Source organism: Rhipicephalus microplus, unplaced genomic scaffold (assembly GCF_043290135.1).
Source record: "Rhipicephalus microplus isolate Deutch F79 unplaced genomic scaffold, USDA_Rmic scaffold_576, whole genome shotgun sequence".
Lineage (NCBI taxonomy): Eukaryota > Metazoa > Arthropoda > Arachnida > Ixodida > Ixodidae > Rhipicephalus > Rhipicephalus microplus.
In genome coordinates this window covers 20,001-35,000 of record NW_027465135.1, presented here as the reverse complement: position 1 = coordinate 35,000, position 15,000 = coordinate 20,001, and the positions used below count along the sequence as shown (strand labels likewise).

General features: G+C 61.7%; 2 non-coding genes across 2 annotated transcripts; both read left to right on the top strand.

The window, feature by feature from the left end:
• The first annotated feature begins 10,385 nt into the window (after nt 1–10,385).
• Nucleotides 10,386–12,200, top strand: LOC142795182 (small subunit ribosomal RNA). The gene has a single exon (XR_012892830.1). It is a non-coding gene; the product is annotated as a small subunit ribosomal RNA (ribosomal RNA).
• Nucleotides 12,201–13,919: 1,719 nt separating this feature from the next.
• On the top strand, nt 13,920–14,072 carry LOC142795179 (5.8S ribosomal RNA). The gene has a single exon (XR_012892827.1). It is a non-coding gene; the product is annotated as a 5.8S ribosomal RNA (ribosomal RNA).
• The last annotated feature ends 928 nt before the right edge of the window (nt 14,073–15,000 follow it).

Genomic DNA, 15,000 nt, shown 5'->3' with positions numbered 1-15,000 from the left:
AAGAGGTGTCAGAGCTAGCGAACTTGTGCCACGAGCAACAGGTCACTAAAAGCCTATAGATGACGGTGTTGGAGGAAAAGAAAAATATCGAGAAAGCACTGCGGTGTGCCGTGCGTAGGGACGGGCGCGCGTGCCACATGCCGCCGAAATATGGGTGTCGGAGAAAACAGAGTGCCGCGCGTAACGAGGGGCGCGCGTGTTACAGAGAGATATGCCCAAACGCATGAAAGTGTACGCAGGTGTCCTAAGGCAGTTTTTTTTTTTTTCCTCATTTTGATGTCGCCCCGGCTGACGCGGTTTTCGTTTTTCCGTGCCGCCCCGGCTGACGCGGTTTTCGTTTTTCCGTGCCGCCCCGGCTGACGCAGTTTTTGCGCCGCCCCGGCTGACGCGGTTTTTGCGCCGCCCCGGCTGACGCGGTTTTCGCGCCGCCCCGGCTGACGCGGTTTTCGCGCCGCCCCGGCTGACGCGGTTTTTGCGTCGCCCCGGCTGACGCGGTTCGGACTTTGCACTTTTTGGCTCACCCCGGCTGGCGGCCCACTCACTCGATCGCCAGGTCTGTTTGCCCCGGTGGTTCCACCGCCAGGCTTAAGCGCGAACTTTTTTTGTTTGTTTTCTTTTGATTAAGCGCAAGCTTTTTTCTTTGTTTTCTTTTGATTAAGCGCGGGCTTTTTTCTTTGTTTTTTTTTTTATTTCGCCCCGGCAGACGCGGTTTTTGCGCCGCCCCGGCTGACGCGGTTTTTGCCGCCCCGGCTGACGCAGTTCGGACTTAGCACTTTTCGGCTGTGCCTGGCTGGCGGCCCACTCACTCGATCGCCATGTCTGTTTGCCACAGTTTTCCCGGTGGTGCCGCACCCGGGCTCGCCCCGGCTGACGCAGTTTTCGCGCCGCCCCGGCTGACGCGGTTTCGTGCCGCCCCGGCAGACGCGGTTTTCGCGCCGCCCCGGCTGACGCGGTTTCGTGCCGCCCCGGCAGACGCAGTTCGGACTTAGCACTTTTCGGCTGTGCCTGGCTGGCGGCCCACTCACTCAATCGCCATGTCTGTTTGCCACAGTTTTCCCGGTGGTGCCGCACCCGGGCTCGCCCCGGCTGACGCAGTTTTCGCGCCGCCCCGGCTGACGCGGTTTCGTGCCGCCCCGGCAGACGCGGTTTTCGCGCCGCCACGGCTGACGCGGTTTCGTGCCGCCCCGGCAGACGCAGTTCGGACTTAGCACTTTTCGGCTGTGCCTGGCTGGCGGCCCACTCACTCGATCGCCATGTCTGTTTGCCACAGTTTTCCCGGTGGTGCCGCACCCGGGCTCGCCCCGGCAGACGCGTTTTTTTTTTCTTTCGCCCCGGCTGACGCAGTTTTCGCGCCGCCCCGGCTGACGCGGTTTCGTGCCGCCCCGGCAGACGCGGTTTTTTGCGCCGCCCCGGCTGACGCGGTTTTTGCCGCCCCGGCTGACGCAGTTCGGACTTAGCACTTTTCGGCTGTGCCTGGCTGGCGGCCCACTCACTCGATCGCCATGTCTGTTTGCCACAGTTTTCCCGGTGGTGCCGCACCCGGGCTCGCCCCGGCTGACGCAGTTTTCGCGCCGCCCCGGCTGACGCGGTTTCGTGCCGCCCCGGCAGACGCGGTTTTCGCGCCGCCCCGGCTGACGCGGTTTCGTGCCGCCCCGGCAGACGCAGTTCGGACTTAGCACTTTTCGGCTGTGCCTGGCTGGCGGCCCACTCACTCGATCGCCATGTCTGTTTGCCACAGTTTTCCCGGTGGTGCCGCACCCGGGCTCGCCCCGGCTGACGCAGTTTTCGCGCCGCCCCGGCTGACGCGGTTTCGTGCCGCCCCGGCAGACGCGGTTTTCGCGCCGCCCCGGCTGACGCGGTTTCGTGCCGCCCCGGCAGACGCAGTTCGGACTTAGCACTTTTCGGCTGTGCCTGGCTGGCGGCCCACTCACTCGATCGCCATGTCTGTTTGCCACAGTTTTCCCGGTGGTGCCGCACCCGGGCTCGCCCCGGCAGACGCGTTTTTTTTTTTCTTTCGCCCCGGCTGACGCAGTTTTCGCGCCGCCCCGGCTGACGCGGTTTCGTGCCGCCCCGGCAGACGCGGTTTTTTTGCGCCGCCCCGGCTGACGCGGTTTTTGCCGCCCCGGCTGACGCAGTTCGGACTTGGCACTTTTTGGCTGAGCCTGGCTGGTGGCCCACTCACTCGATCGCCATGTCTGTTAGCCACAGTTTTCCCGGTGGTGCCGCACCCGGGCTCGCCCCGGCTGACGCAGTTTTCGCGCCGCCCCGGCAGACGCGGTTTTCGCGCCGCCCCGGCTGACGCGGTTTTTGCCGCCCCGGCTGACGCAGTTCGGACTTGGCACTTTTTGGGCTGAGCCTGGCTGGCGGCCCACTCACTCGATCGCCATGTCTGTTTGCCACAGTCTTCCCGGTGGTGCCGCACCCGGGCTCGCCCCGGCAGACGCGTTTTTTTTTTCTTTCGCCCCGGCAGACGTGGTTCCCCCCCCCCCCTTTTCGCTCGCCCCGGCTGACGAGGTTTTCGCGCCGCCCCGGCTGACGCAGTTTTCGCGCCGCCCCGGCTGACGCGGTTTCGTGCCGCCCCGGCTGACGCGGTTTTCGCGCCGCCCCGGCTGACGCGGTTTTTGCGTCGCCCCGGCTGACACGGTTCGGACTTTGCACTTTTCGGCTGTGCCTGGCTGGCGGCCCACTCACTCGATCGCCATGTCTGTTTGCCACAGTTTTCCCGGTGGTGCCGCACCCGGGCTCGCCCCGGCTGACGCAGTTTTCGCGCCGCCCCGGCTGACGCGGTTTCGTGCCGCCCCGGCAGACGCGGTTTTCGCGCCGCCCCGGCTGACGCGGTTTCGTGCCGCCCCGGCAGACGCAGTTCGGACTTAGCACTTTTCGGCTGTGCCTGGCTGGCGGCCCACTCACTCGATCGCCATGTCTGTTTGCCACAGTTTTCCCGGTGGTGCCGCACCCGGGCTCGCCCCGGCTGACGCAGTTTTCGCGCCGCCCCGGCTGACGCGGTTTCGTGCCGCCCCGGCAGACGCGGTTTTCGCGCCGCCCCGGCTGACGCGGTTTCGTGCCGCCCCGGCAGACGCAGTTCGGACTTAGCACTTTTCGGCTGTGCCTGGCTGGCGGCCCACTCACTCGATCGCCATGTCTGTTTGCCACAGTTTTCCCGGTGGTGCCGCACCCGGGCTCGCCCCGGCAGACGCGTTTTTTTTTTTTTCTTTCGCCCCGGCTGACGCAGTTTTCGCGCCGCCCCGGCTGACGCGGTTTCGTGCCGCCCCGGCAGACGCGGTTTTTTGCGCCGCCCCGGCTGACGCGGTTTTTGCCGCCCCGGCTGACGCAGTTCGGACTTAGCACTTTTCGGCTGTGCCTGGCTGGCGGCCCACTCACTCGATCGCCATGTCTGTTTGCCACAGTTTTCCCGGTGGTGCCGCACCCGGGCTCGCCCCGGCTGACGCAGTTTTCGCGCCGCCCCGGCTGACGCGGTTTCGTGCCGCCCCGGCAGACGCGGTTTTCGCGCCGCCCCGGCTGACGCGGTTTCGTGCCGCCCCGGCAGACGCAGTTCGGACTTAGCACTTTTCGGCTGTGCCTGGCTGGCGGCCCACTCACTCGATCGCCATGTCTGTTTGCCACAGTTTTCCCGGTGGTGCCGCACCCGGGCTCGCCCCGGCTGACGCAGTTTTCGCGCCGCCCCGGCTGACGCGGTTTCGTGCCGCCCCGGCAGACGCGGTTTTCGCGCCGCCCCGGCTGACGCGGTTTCGTGCCGCCCCGGCAGACGCAGTTCGGACTTAGCACTTTTCGGCTGTGCCTGGCTGGCGGCCCACTCACTCGATCGCCATGTCTGTTTGCCACAGTTTTCCCGGTGGTGCCGCACCCGGGCTCGCCCCGGCAGACGCGTTTTTTTTTTCTTTCGCCCCGGCTGACGCAGTTTTCGCGCCGCCCCGGCTGACGCGGTTTCGTGCCGCCCCGGCAGACGCGGTTTTTTTGCGCCGCCCCGGCTGACGCGGTTTTTGCCGCCCCGGCTGACGCAGTTCGGACTTGGCACTTTTTGGCTGAGCCTGGCTGGTGGCCCACTCACTCGATCGCCATGTCTGTTAGCCACAGTTTTCCCGGTGGTGCCGCACCCGGGCTCGCCCCGGCTGACGCAGTTTTCGCGCCGCCCCGGCAGACGCGGTTTTCGCGCCGCCCCGGCTGACGCGGTTTTTGCCGCCCCGGCTGACGCAGTTCGGACTTGGCACTTTTTGGGCTGAGCCTGGCTGGCGGCCCACTCACTCGATCGCCATGTCTGTTTGCCACAGTCTTCCCGGTGGTGCCGCACCCGGGCTCGCCCCGGCAAACGCGTTTTTTTTTTCTTTCGCCCCGGCAGACGTGGTTCCCCCCCCCCCCCCTTTTCGCTCGCCCCGGCTGACGAGGTTTTCGCGCCGCCCCGGCTGACGCAGTTTTCGCGCCGCCCCGGCTGACGCGGTTTCGTGCCGCCCCGGCTGACGCGGTTTTCGCGCCGCCCCGGCTGACGCGGTTTTTGCGTCGCCCCGGCTGACACGGTTCGGACTTTGCACTTTTCGGCTGTGCCTGGCTGGCGGCCCACTCACTCGATCGCCATGTCTGTTTGCCACAGTTTTCCCGGTGGTGCCGCACCCGGGCTTGCCCCGGCAGACGCGTTTTTTTTTTTTCTTTTCGCCCCGGCTGACGCAGTTTTCGCCCCGCCCCGGCTGACGCGGTTTCGTGCCGCCCCGGCAGACGCGGTTTTTTGCGCCGCCCCGGCTGACGCGGTTTTTGCCGCCCCGGCTGACGCAGTTCGGACTTTGCACTTTTTGGCTGAGCCTGGCTGGCGGCCCACTCACTCGATCGCCATGTCTGTTTGCCACAGTTTTCCCGGTGGTGCCGCACCCGGGCTCGCCCCGGCAGACGCGTTTTTTTTTTTCCTTCGCCCCGGCAGACGTGGTTCCCCCCCCCCCTCCGTCTTTCTTTTTGTTTTTTTTTTTCGCCGCGGCTGAAGAGGATTTTTCGGTGCCTCGACGCCCCGGTAGTCGCGGTTTTTCCGTTTCCGCACGGCCCCGGCTGACGCTGCTCGGTCACAGTCGCCTTTTGTGAGGATTGCAGACTTCTTGAGCGCGGGTGTTTTTTTTTTGTTGTTGTTGTTGTTTTATTACGCATTCGCTCCAGCAGACGCTGTTTAGACTTTTTGTTTCCTCTTTTATCCTGCGACGAGGTGACGAGGTTTATTCGGTGCCCCGCCGCCCCGGCTGAAGTGATTTTTCCTGTCCCGTGCCGCCCCGGCTGACGCGGTTGGGACTTCGCGTTTGTTCGGCCGCCACGGGTTTTGGCGCACTCGCTCGGTTGCTTGTTGTTGCCACTTGTTGCGAACCCAGGTTTCTTGAGCGAGCGCGGGCGTTTTTTCTTCCTTTCTTTCTTTGTTCTATGTGTTAGCGAATCGGCCTTTAATATCACACGAGGACTCACAACCAACAATTTTCAGTTTGAAGTGTAAAAAATCTGCAGGTGTTGACGTAACTGACTTGCCCCGTACCCTTGAGTACATCCATGAAGTTCTCGTAGTACTACTAAATCGCATTATTCCAAGTGGAGAAATTCCCATAAACTTGCAAACCTCTACACGAAAATCGGTGCGCGTGATAAAGTTGAAAATTATCGTCCGATATCAAATGTGCCTTCTATAACACAAATTCTAGGAAAAAAAAAAAAAAACACTTGTTCGCCGTTTTCTGCGCCGTGACTGGCAGCACTCCGGCGAAGCGAAACGGGGTCGATTCGAGCACGATATCGGCGTCTTTCGACGTGCTCGCCGGCGACCGTCGCACGAGTACGTCGCACGAGCGCGTCTGCCGGGGCGCCGTTTGCGAAGCCGACGCAAAAGTGGGAACCGCCGCTCGGATGATCGCCGCTTTCGGCAGAGTGAGTGTTGGCACTCCGGGGAAGCGAAACAGCGTGAATGCGCCCACGAAATCGGCGTATTTTGAAGTGCCCGCCGGCGACCGTCGCACGAGTACGGTAAACCGCGTCAGCCGGGGCGTAGTTCGGGACGCCGACGAAAAAGTGGGAAGCGCAACTCGGATCTTCGCCGTTTTTGCAGGAGTGAGTGGCGGCCCTCCTGCGAGACCAAGAAGCATCGATTCGTGCACGAATTCGGCGCCTTTCGACGTGATCGCCGGCGACCGTCGCTCGAGTAGGGCAAACCGCGTCTGCCGGGGCGGGCTTCGGGACGCCGATGCGAAAGTGGGAAACGCTGCTCGGATGTTCGCCGTTTTTGGCCGAGTGAGTGCTGGCACTCGGGCGAAGCCAAACGGGGCCGATTACGGCACGATATCGGCGTCTTTCGACGTGCCCGGCGGCGACCGTCGCACGAGTACGGTAAACCGCGTCAGCCCGGGCGGAGTTCGGGACGCCGATGCGAAAGTGGAGAACGCCGCTCGGATCTTCGCCGTTTTTGGAGGAGTGAGTGGCGGCACTCCGGAGAAGCCAAGGAGCGCCAATTAGCGCACGATATCGGCGTCTTTCGACGCGCTCGCCGGCGACCGTCGAACGAGTAGGGCAAACCGCGTCTGCCGGGGCGGGGTTTACGACGCCGACGCAAAAGTGGGAACCGCCGCTCGGATGTTGGCCGTTTTTGGCAGAGTGAGTGCTGGCACACCGGCGACGCGAAAGAGCGCGAAAGCGCCCACGAAAGTGGCGTATTTGGACGTGCTTGACGGCGACCGCTGCAGGAGTACGAAAAACCACGTCAGCCGGGGCGAGCGACCCACGGCGGTCTGGGTGCTTATCGCTGCTATTATAGGGGCACCCCGGCAGACGCAGAAAAAAAAAATTTTTTTTCGACCTTCTTTTTTGCTGGTCGAGCTCGGGTAACCCAGGTCGCAATGGGAGCCGCGCACGAAAGCGGCGTCGCGAGACGCGTTCGCGGTCGCTAGTCGCACGAGCTCGGCAACCGCGTCAGCCGGCGCGGAGTTCGGGATGCCGACGGCTAAGTGGGTACCGCTGCTCGGATGTTCGCCGTTTTTGGCCGAGTGAGTGCTGGCACTCCGGCGAAGCGAAACGGGGCCGATTCGGGCACGATATCGGCGTATTTCGACGTGCTCGCCGGCGACCGTCGCACGAGTACGGCAAAGCGCGTCTGCCGGGGCGAGGTTTGCGATGCCGACGAAAAAGTGGGAAGCGCCGCTCGGATCTTCGCCGTTTTTGCAGGAGTGAGTGGCGGCCCTCCTGCGAGACCAAGAAGCATCGACTCGCGCACGATATCGGTGTCTTTCGACGTGCCCGCCGGCCACCGCCGCACGAGTACGGCAAACCGCGTATGCCGGGGCGGGGTTGGCGACGCCGACGCAAAAGTGGGAACCGCCACTAGGATGTTCGCCGTTTTTGGCAGAGTGAGTGCTGGCACACCGGCGACGCGAAAGAGCGCGAAAGCGCCCACGAAAGTGGCGTATTTGGACGTGCTTGACGGCGACCGCTGCAGGAGTACGAAAAACCACGTCAGCCGGGGCGAGCGACCCACGGCGGTCTGGGTGCTTATCGCTGCTATTATAGGGGCACCCCGGCAGACGCAGAAAAAAAAAATTTTTTTTCGACCTTCTTTTTTGCTGGTCGAGCTCGGGTAACCCAGGTCGCAATGGGAGCCGCGCACGAAAGCGGCGTCGCGAGACGCGTTCGCGGTCGCTAGTCGCACGAGCTCGGCAACCGCGTCAGCCGGCGCGGAGTTCGGGATGCCGACGGCTAAGTGGGTACCGCTGCTCGGATGTTCGCCGTTTTTGGCCGAGTGAGTGCTGGCACTCCGGCGAAGCGAAACGGGGCCGATTCGGGCACGATATCGGCGTATTTCGACGTGCTCGCCGGCGACCGTCGCACGAGTACGGCAAAGCGCGTCTGCCGGGGCGAGGTTTGCGATGCCGACGAAAAAGTGGGAAGCGCCGCTCGGATCTTCGCCGTTTTTGCAGGAGTGAGTGGCGGCCCTCCTGCGAGACCAAGAAGCATCGACTCGCGCACGATATCGGTGTCTTTCGACGTGCCCGCCGGCCACCGCCGCACGAGTACGGCAAACCGCGTATGCCGGGGCGGGGTTGGCGACGCCGACGCAAAAGTGGGAACCGCCACTAGGATGTTCGCCGTTTTTGGCAGAGTGAGTGCTGGCACTCCGGCGAAGCGAAAGAGCGCGAATGCGCCCACGAAAGTGGCGTGTTTGGACGTGCTTGACGACGACCACCGCAGGAAAACGAAAAACCACGTCAGCCGGGGCGAGCGACCCATGGCGGTCTGGGTGCTTATCGCTGCTATTATAGGGGCACCCCGGCAGACGCAAAAAAAAAAAAAATTTTTTTTCGACATTCTTTCTTGCTCGTCGACCTCGGGTGACCCAGGTCGCAGTGGGAGCCGCGCACGAAAGCGGCGTCGCGAGACGGCTTCGCGGTCGCTAGTCGCACGAGCTCGGCAACCGCGTCTGCCGGGGCGGAGTTCGGGACGCCGACGGCTAAGTGGGAACCGCCGCTCGGATGTTCGCCGTTTGTGGCCGAGTGAGTGCTGGCACTCCGGCGAAGCCAAACGGGGCCGATTCCGGCACGATATCGGCGTCTTTCTACGTGCTCGCCGGCGACCGTCGCACGAGTACGGCAAAGTGCGTCTGCCGGGGCGGGGTTTGCGACGCGTACGCAATAGTGAGAACCGTCGCTCGGATGTTCGTCGTCTTTCGCCGAGCCAGTGCTGGCACTCCGGCGAAGCCGAACGGAGCCGATTCGGGCACGATATCGGCGTCTTTCCACGTGCTCGCCGGCGACCGTCGCACGAGTACGGTAAACCGCGTCAGCCGGGGCGGAGTTCGGGACGCCGATGCGAAAGTGGGAAGCGCCGCTCGGATCTTCGCCGTTTTTGGAGGAGTCAGTGGCGGCACTCCGGTGAAGCCAAGGTGCGCCAATTCGCGCACGATATCGGCGTCTTTCGACGTGCCCGCCGGCCACCGTCGCACGAGTACGGCAAACCTCGTCTGCCGGGGCGGGGTTTGCGACGCCGACGCAAAAGTGGGAACCGCCGCTCGGATGTTCGCCGTTTTTGGCAGAGTGAGTGCTGGCACTCCGGCGAAGCGAAAGAGCGTGAATGCGCCCACGAAAGTAGCGTATTTGGACGTGCTTGACGGCGACCGCCGCAGGAGTACGAAAAACCACGTCAGCCGGGGCGAGCGACCCACGGCGGTCTGGGTGCTTATCGCTGCTATTATAGGGGCACCCCGGCAGACGCAGAAAGAAAAAAAAAAAAATGGGGACATGGCGTGCGTCACCGTGCGGCTTCGCAGCGTTGCCGAAGTCGCCGAGCCCTTCGACTGAGCCGAACGGCGGACAGGGAACGTTGGTCGGCCGTTCTAACCTGTCGGTGCCACGCCGAGACGTCGTTAAGGAAAACCGCGTCGTGGGCCTCTACGACGCCGTCGAGTCGTTGTACGTTTGGTGTCCAGCGTGTCGGCGGCGAGTAGCGGACACGTCGTTCACGACTTCGGTCTTTCGCAGTCGACGCGAACTTGCGGAGAGTCGTGGTGCCTCACGTTTTCGGCAGAAACCGCGGCGGAATTTTCCCGTGCGTGCGCGCACGACCTCGGTGCTGTGCCGTCAGCGTAGTGTTGCACAAACTCGTGGCCTACCCAAGGTGCGGTACGTTTGCGGCCGTATCCTCGGTGGGAATTTCGTGAGTAGGGTCGCAAATTCTACGACCTCGGCGGGTTTGAGAGCGACGTAGACTTGTGGCACGCTCAACGTGCCACACGTTTCGGGGCACACCCGCGGTGAAATTTTCTCGAGTACGCTCGTATTAGTGCCCAAGGAGGTCTGGGTACTTATCGCTGCTATTATGTGGGGGTTCTCGTGAGCGGCGTACGCGAAAGCGACCGGGTGTCTGATATGCGGCGGGCTTCGGCCTCGTCAAGCGTGTCCTCGGGTCTGCTCCAGGGGAATCCACGGCAGTCGTCTGCAGCCTCATCCGCTTGATGCGTTAGGGGCTGGTTGTCGGACGGTGCCGTTTTACCACGATATCGAGGTGTGTTCCGTGTCGTCCTCGGGCGATTCAGATGCGAAAGCGCCGAAGACGCGGGCGTGACCCGTCGTCTGGCGGCTTTGCAGTCTCGGCTCCGTTGCTAGTTCCGGCCGGTCCACCGACAGTGCAGCGGGCTTGGGCAACCCGCACGGCGCGACCGAGTCGATGCAACGAAAAAGAGCGAGCATGAACGTGCTTCTTGCCGCACGGCTCCCACTCGTCTTTCGGGAAGGTTGTGCCGTAGCGAGCTCGAACGCCGTCATCTCGGAGTGCAAAATAAGCGTGTTGGGGCGCCTGAAGGTGGCCTCCGCCGCACACAGACTGCGTCCGGCCCGCCGAAGGCGAGGACGGACGCGCAGTCGAACGATTACCTGGTTGATCCTGCCAGTAATCATATGCTTGTCTCAAAGATTAAGCCATGCATGTCTAAGTACATGCCGAAATAAGGCGAAACCGCGAATGGCTCATTAAATCAGTTATGGTTCCTTAGATCGTTTCTTCCTACTTGGATAACTGTGGCAATTCTAGAGCTAATACATGCAGTGAGCCTGGAGCCCTTTGGGTAACGGGTGCTTTTATTAGACCAAGATCGATCGGGTTTCGGCCCGTATTGTGTGGTGACTCTGGATAACTTTGTGCTGATCGCATGGCCACGAGCCGGCGACGTTTCTTTCAAGTGTCTGCCTTATCAACTTTCGATGGTAGGTTACTTGCTTACCATGGTTGTTACGGGTAACGGAGAATCAGGGTTCGATTCCGGAGAGGGAGCCTGAGAAACGGCTACCACATCCAAGGAAGGCAGCAGGCGCGCAAATTACCCACTCCCGGCACGGGGAGGTAGTGACGAAAAATAACAATACGGGACTCTTTTGAGGCCCCGTAATTGAAATGAGTACACTCTAAATCCTTTAACGAGGATCAATTGGAGGGCAAGTCTGGTGCCAGCAGCCGCGGTAATTCCAGCTCCAATAGCGTATACTAAAGCTGCTGCGGTTAAAAAGCTCGTAGTTGGATCTCAGTTCCAGACGAGTAGTGCATCTACCCGATGCGACGGCTCGGACTGAACATCATGCCGGTTCTTTCTTGGTGCACTTCATTGTGTGCCTCGAGATGGCCGGTGCTTTTACTTTGAAAAAATTAGAGTGCTCAACGCAGGCGAGTCGCCTGAATAAACTTGCATGGAATAATAGAACAAGACCTCGTTTCTGTTCTGTTGGTTTTTGGAATACGAGGTAATGATTAAGAGGGACGGACGGGGGCATTCGTATTGCGGCGCTAGAGGTGAAATTCTTGGACCGTCGCAAGACGAACTACTGCGAAAGCATTTGCCAAGAATGTTTTCATTGATCAAGAACGAAAGTCAGAGGTTCGAAGGCGATCAGATACCGCCCTAGTTCTGACCATAAACGATGCCAACCAGCGATCCGCCTGAGTTACTCAAATGACTCGGCGGGCAGCTTCCGGGAAACCAAAGTATTTGGGTTCCGGGGGAAGTATGGTTGCAAAGCTGAAACTTAAAGGAATTGACGGAAGGGCACCACCAGGAGTGGAGCCTGCGGCTTAATTTGACTCAACACGGGAAAACTTACCCGGCCCGGACACTGGGAGGATTGACAGATTGAGAGCTCTTTCTTGATTCGGTGGATGGTGGTGCATGGCCGTTCTTAGTTGGTGGAGCGATTTGTCTGGTTAATTCCGATAACGAACGAGACTCTAGCCTATTAAATAGGTGCGGGGTTCCCAGCACCTTACAACCTTCTTAGAGGGACAAGCGGCTCCTAGCCGCACGAAACAGAGCAATAACAGGTCTGTGATGCCCTTAGATGTCCGGGGCCGCACGCGCGCTACACTGAAGGAAGCAGCGTGTCTTTATCCCTGTCTGAAAAGACTGGGTAACCCGTGGAACTTCTTTCGTGATTGGGATAGGGGCTTGCAATTGTTCCCCTTGAACGAGGAATTCCCAGTAAGCGCGAGTCATAAGCTCGCGTTGATTACGTCCCTGCCCTTTGTACACACCGCCCGTCGCTACTACCGATTGAATGATTTAGTGAGGTCTTCGGACCGATGTCCGGCGCGGCCTTTCGGTTGCGCCGGTCTGTTGGAAAGATGACCAAACTTGATCATTTAGAGGAAGTAAAAGTCGTAACAAGGTTTCCGTAGGTGAACCTGCGGAAGGATCATTAACGGATTGTGAAGGGTGAGCGCCTCAGCTGCGTCTGCGCCCGACACTTTCTGCCGCTGACCCCGTTTGGACGCGGGGTCGGCTTTTCCCCACGGGGCTGCCTGAATGTGGAGCGGCACCCCGTGACAAATTGTTGCGCCCAGCGGACGCCAACACCGCGACCTTGGACGGTCGGCCAGGTGGCGGACGCGGGTACAAACGGCGCAACGCACTCATAGGTCGGCTTTCGACCCGCCACTGCACCGTGGCTCGAAGCGCTCGAAATGCGCGACCCGACCGCTGCGGGACCGCCTAGTACTGTAAACAGGAGCGGCGGAGCGCGAACGGCGAGTCGTGGTTACGTCGGTAGAAGGCGAGGCTGCGCGTTCCCGAAACGCCAGCCGAGTGCCCTCCCGACCGTTCGAGCGTGCAAGAACGAGACCCGACAATCGCGCGGCGACTGCCAAGTACGAGAGGAACGGCACAAGCGTCGGCGGTCGGTCAAGGAACTGGCGATGTGACGGGTCCGCTGTGCACCAGTGCATACCGTCCCGCCGTCCGCGGCAAGCGCCTCCGCGTCCTCGGGTGACGGAGGCTGCCGGTCGGTTCTTGCAGGCGAGGGATCTCGCTGGCACCGGTTCGCGTTGACGCGCGGCCGGTCATGGCACGGCGATGCGACGGCCGAGGTGCGCAGTACTCGATGGAGGAACCGCACGCTCCGATGACCGTCCCGCCCTCCGCGGCGTATGCGTACCGACCGTAATGGTTGCAGCAGCGCCGGCCGGCTTTTGAATTCGCCACACGAAACACGGTGCGAGATCGCGGTTAGGGGAGCGTCGACGTTGCCAGGCGTTTTGCTTGCTGCCGAGGGAAAGGCGGCACGGCCACGTCGCGCTCGTCGCGATTAGCGGGTCTGCGCGCTTTGGGAAGGTGCCGCAACGACTTGCCGAAAGAGGAAGCACGGAAGAACGAGGGACTTGGACGTCCCGACAATTGAACGCACTTGCGGCCAGGCCCTTGCTGGCTTCGTTCTTCCGCCTCGAGTAGGCTCGTACGCGGCTCCGGCGCCGAAAGTGGTCCTTGGCACCGACTTCGGTGGACGTGGGAAGTGCCGCGCAAGTACGGCGCGCCTGGCTCCACCTGTTGGCTAAAGTAGGCAGCCGGATCGGCATTTTGGTGTGCGGTGGCAAACCGTGGATGCGAAAAAAGCTTGTGCGATTTCGTGGAACAAAAAGCGGGGGTCCCCCTTTTTATGCGGAGGAGACCGACCCGCCTGCCGTGGTGAACCGCGACGCCACGGTAAAAACGGGAGAGGCTTGTCGATGGGACCGTGCATCCCGCGCTCCACGGAGGCCGGGAGGCGGCCGCCCGAGGAAATGTGTAGCCGTCGAGGCCCGCATCTGCGTGCACTCTTATCCAAATGGGTGTACCGCAGGCATTTTCTGGTTAGGCGGGCCAATGAGAGCGAGCACACAACGATACCTACGGGTCCGGCTTGGAGAACCGGCTTCGACGCCTCCCGAGTATTTATAGAGGGGTGGACCACGAAAGCACTCGCAAGTAGCGAAAGCGAAACGCCGTCCGAAACACACCGTTTGCTCGATTTGCGGCAGCCGAAAAAGGCGCGGCAGAGTTTTGGAGTCCAAGCGTGCGCTGAAAAGCGCCCTTCTTGGCCACTGTTTGGCCGAGTGCCAGAAACGTTTGGTTTTGACTGTACGGAATTGAACAAACACTTTTTCACGACTCTAAGCGGTGGATCACTCGGTTCTCGGGTCGATGAAGAACGCAGCCAGCTGCGAGACTTGGTGTGAATTGCAGGACACACTGAGCACTGATTCTTTGAACGCACATTGCGGCCTTGGGTCTTCCCTTGGCTTCGTCTGTCTGAGGGTCGGATCACATATCAAGAGAGCCTTCGGCGCACAAGGGAACGTGAGCCGTCGACTCGTTTTGACCGCGTCGGCAACACGGACAGCACGCTGAACACCTCACAGCGAGCGCCAACAGCGGCCACTCAAGGGCGAGACGGTGGCGACCGTCGTGCCAGAGCCCAACCGAAACGGGGGCGACCGACTGCATTGAGGATGTGGCACCTCGTTGAGACCGCCGCAGGACTTCGAGTCGGAAGGAAGCCTGCAGGGAAAGTGCGGTCGAGGTTGCGTACTCCTCTCTGCGACCGGGCGCGCAAGAGCTGCGAGAGCCACGGACGCGCAACTTTAACGCACGGTAAACACGAGGAGCGAAAGCCGGCCAGCAAAGCTTCTCCAGCCGTGCGCAAAGTGCGCGAGATCGCAGCCTTGCGTTGCGCTTGTTGCCCTCGAAGTAAGCAGGGTGTCCCGTAGACCGGGCGCTCGAACACGCTGCGGGGCCGTGCCTCCTCCAGGCTTTGCCGCGCGAACAGGGAACGTTCGCGCGCAAAGCGCAGGGAGGTGAGGAGGCTGCGCCCGACGTTTGCGGTTCGCTGCGTACGCGGTTGATGCGGAGAGCACGGCGCGACGACTTGCCGCGAAGCGGAAAAAGTCTCCCGCACGAGTTGGCGAAACGTTGGCGAAGCTTAAGGCGTTCTCGTCGTAGTCCGCCGTCGGTCTAAGTGCTTCGCAGTTCCCGTCCCGTTCAAAAAACTGGGCCACTCCAGTTGGGGCGGGGGCGACGCTACACGAGACGATGCCTCTCGCCAGGCTGCGTGGCTGCCCTTGCAGCGGCGGCGACTGGCCTCGGCGGTGTTTGGGCTTTCGACACGGTCGTTTATCACGCAACTGCTCGGACGACGCACGCGCGCAGCGGAATGCCGCTTGCCAGCCTTGTGAAGATGTGACCCTGTA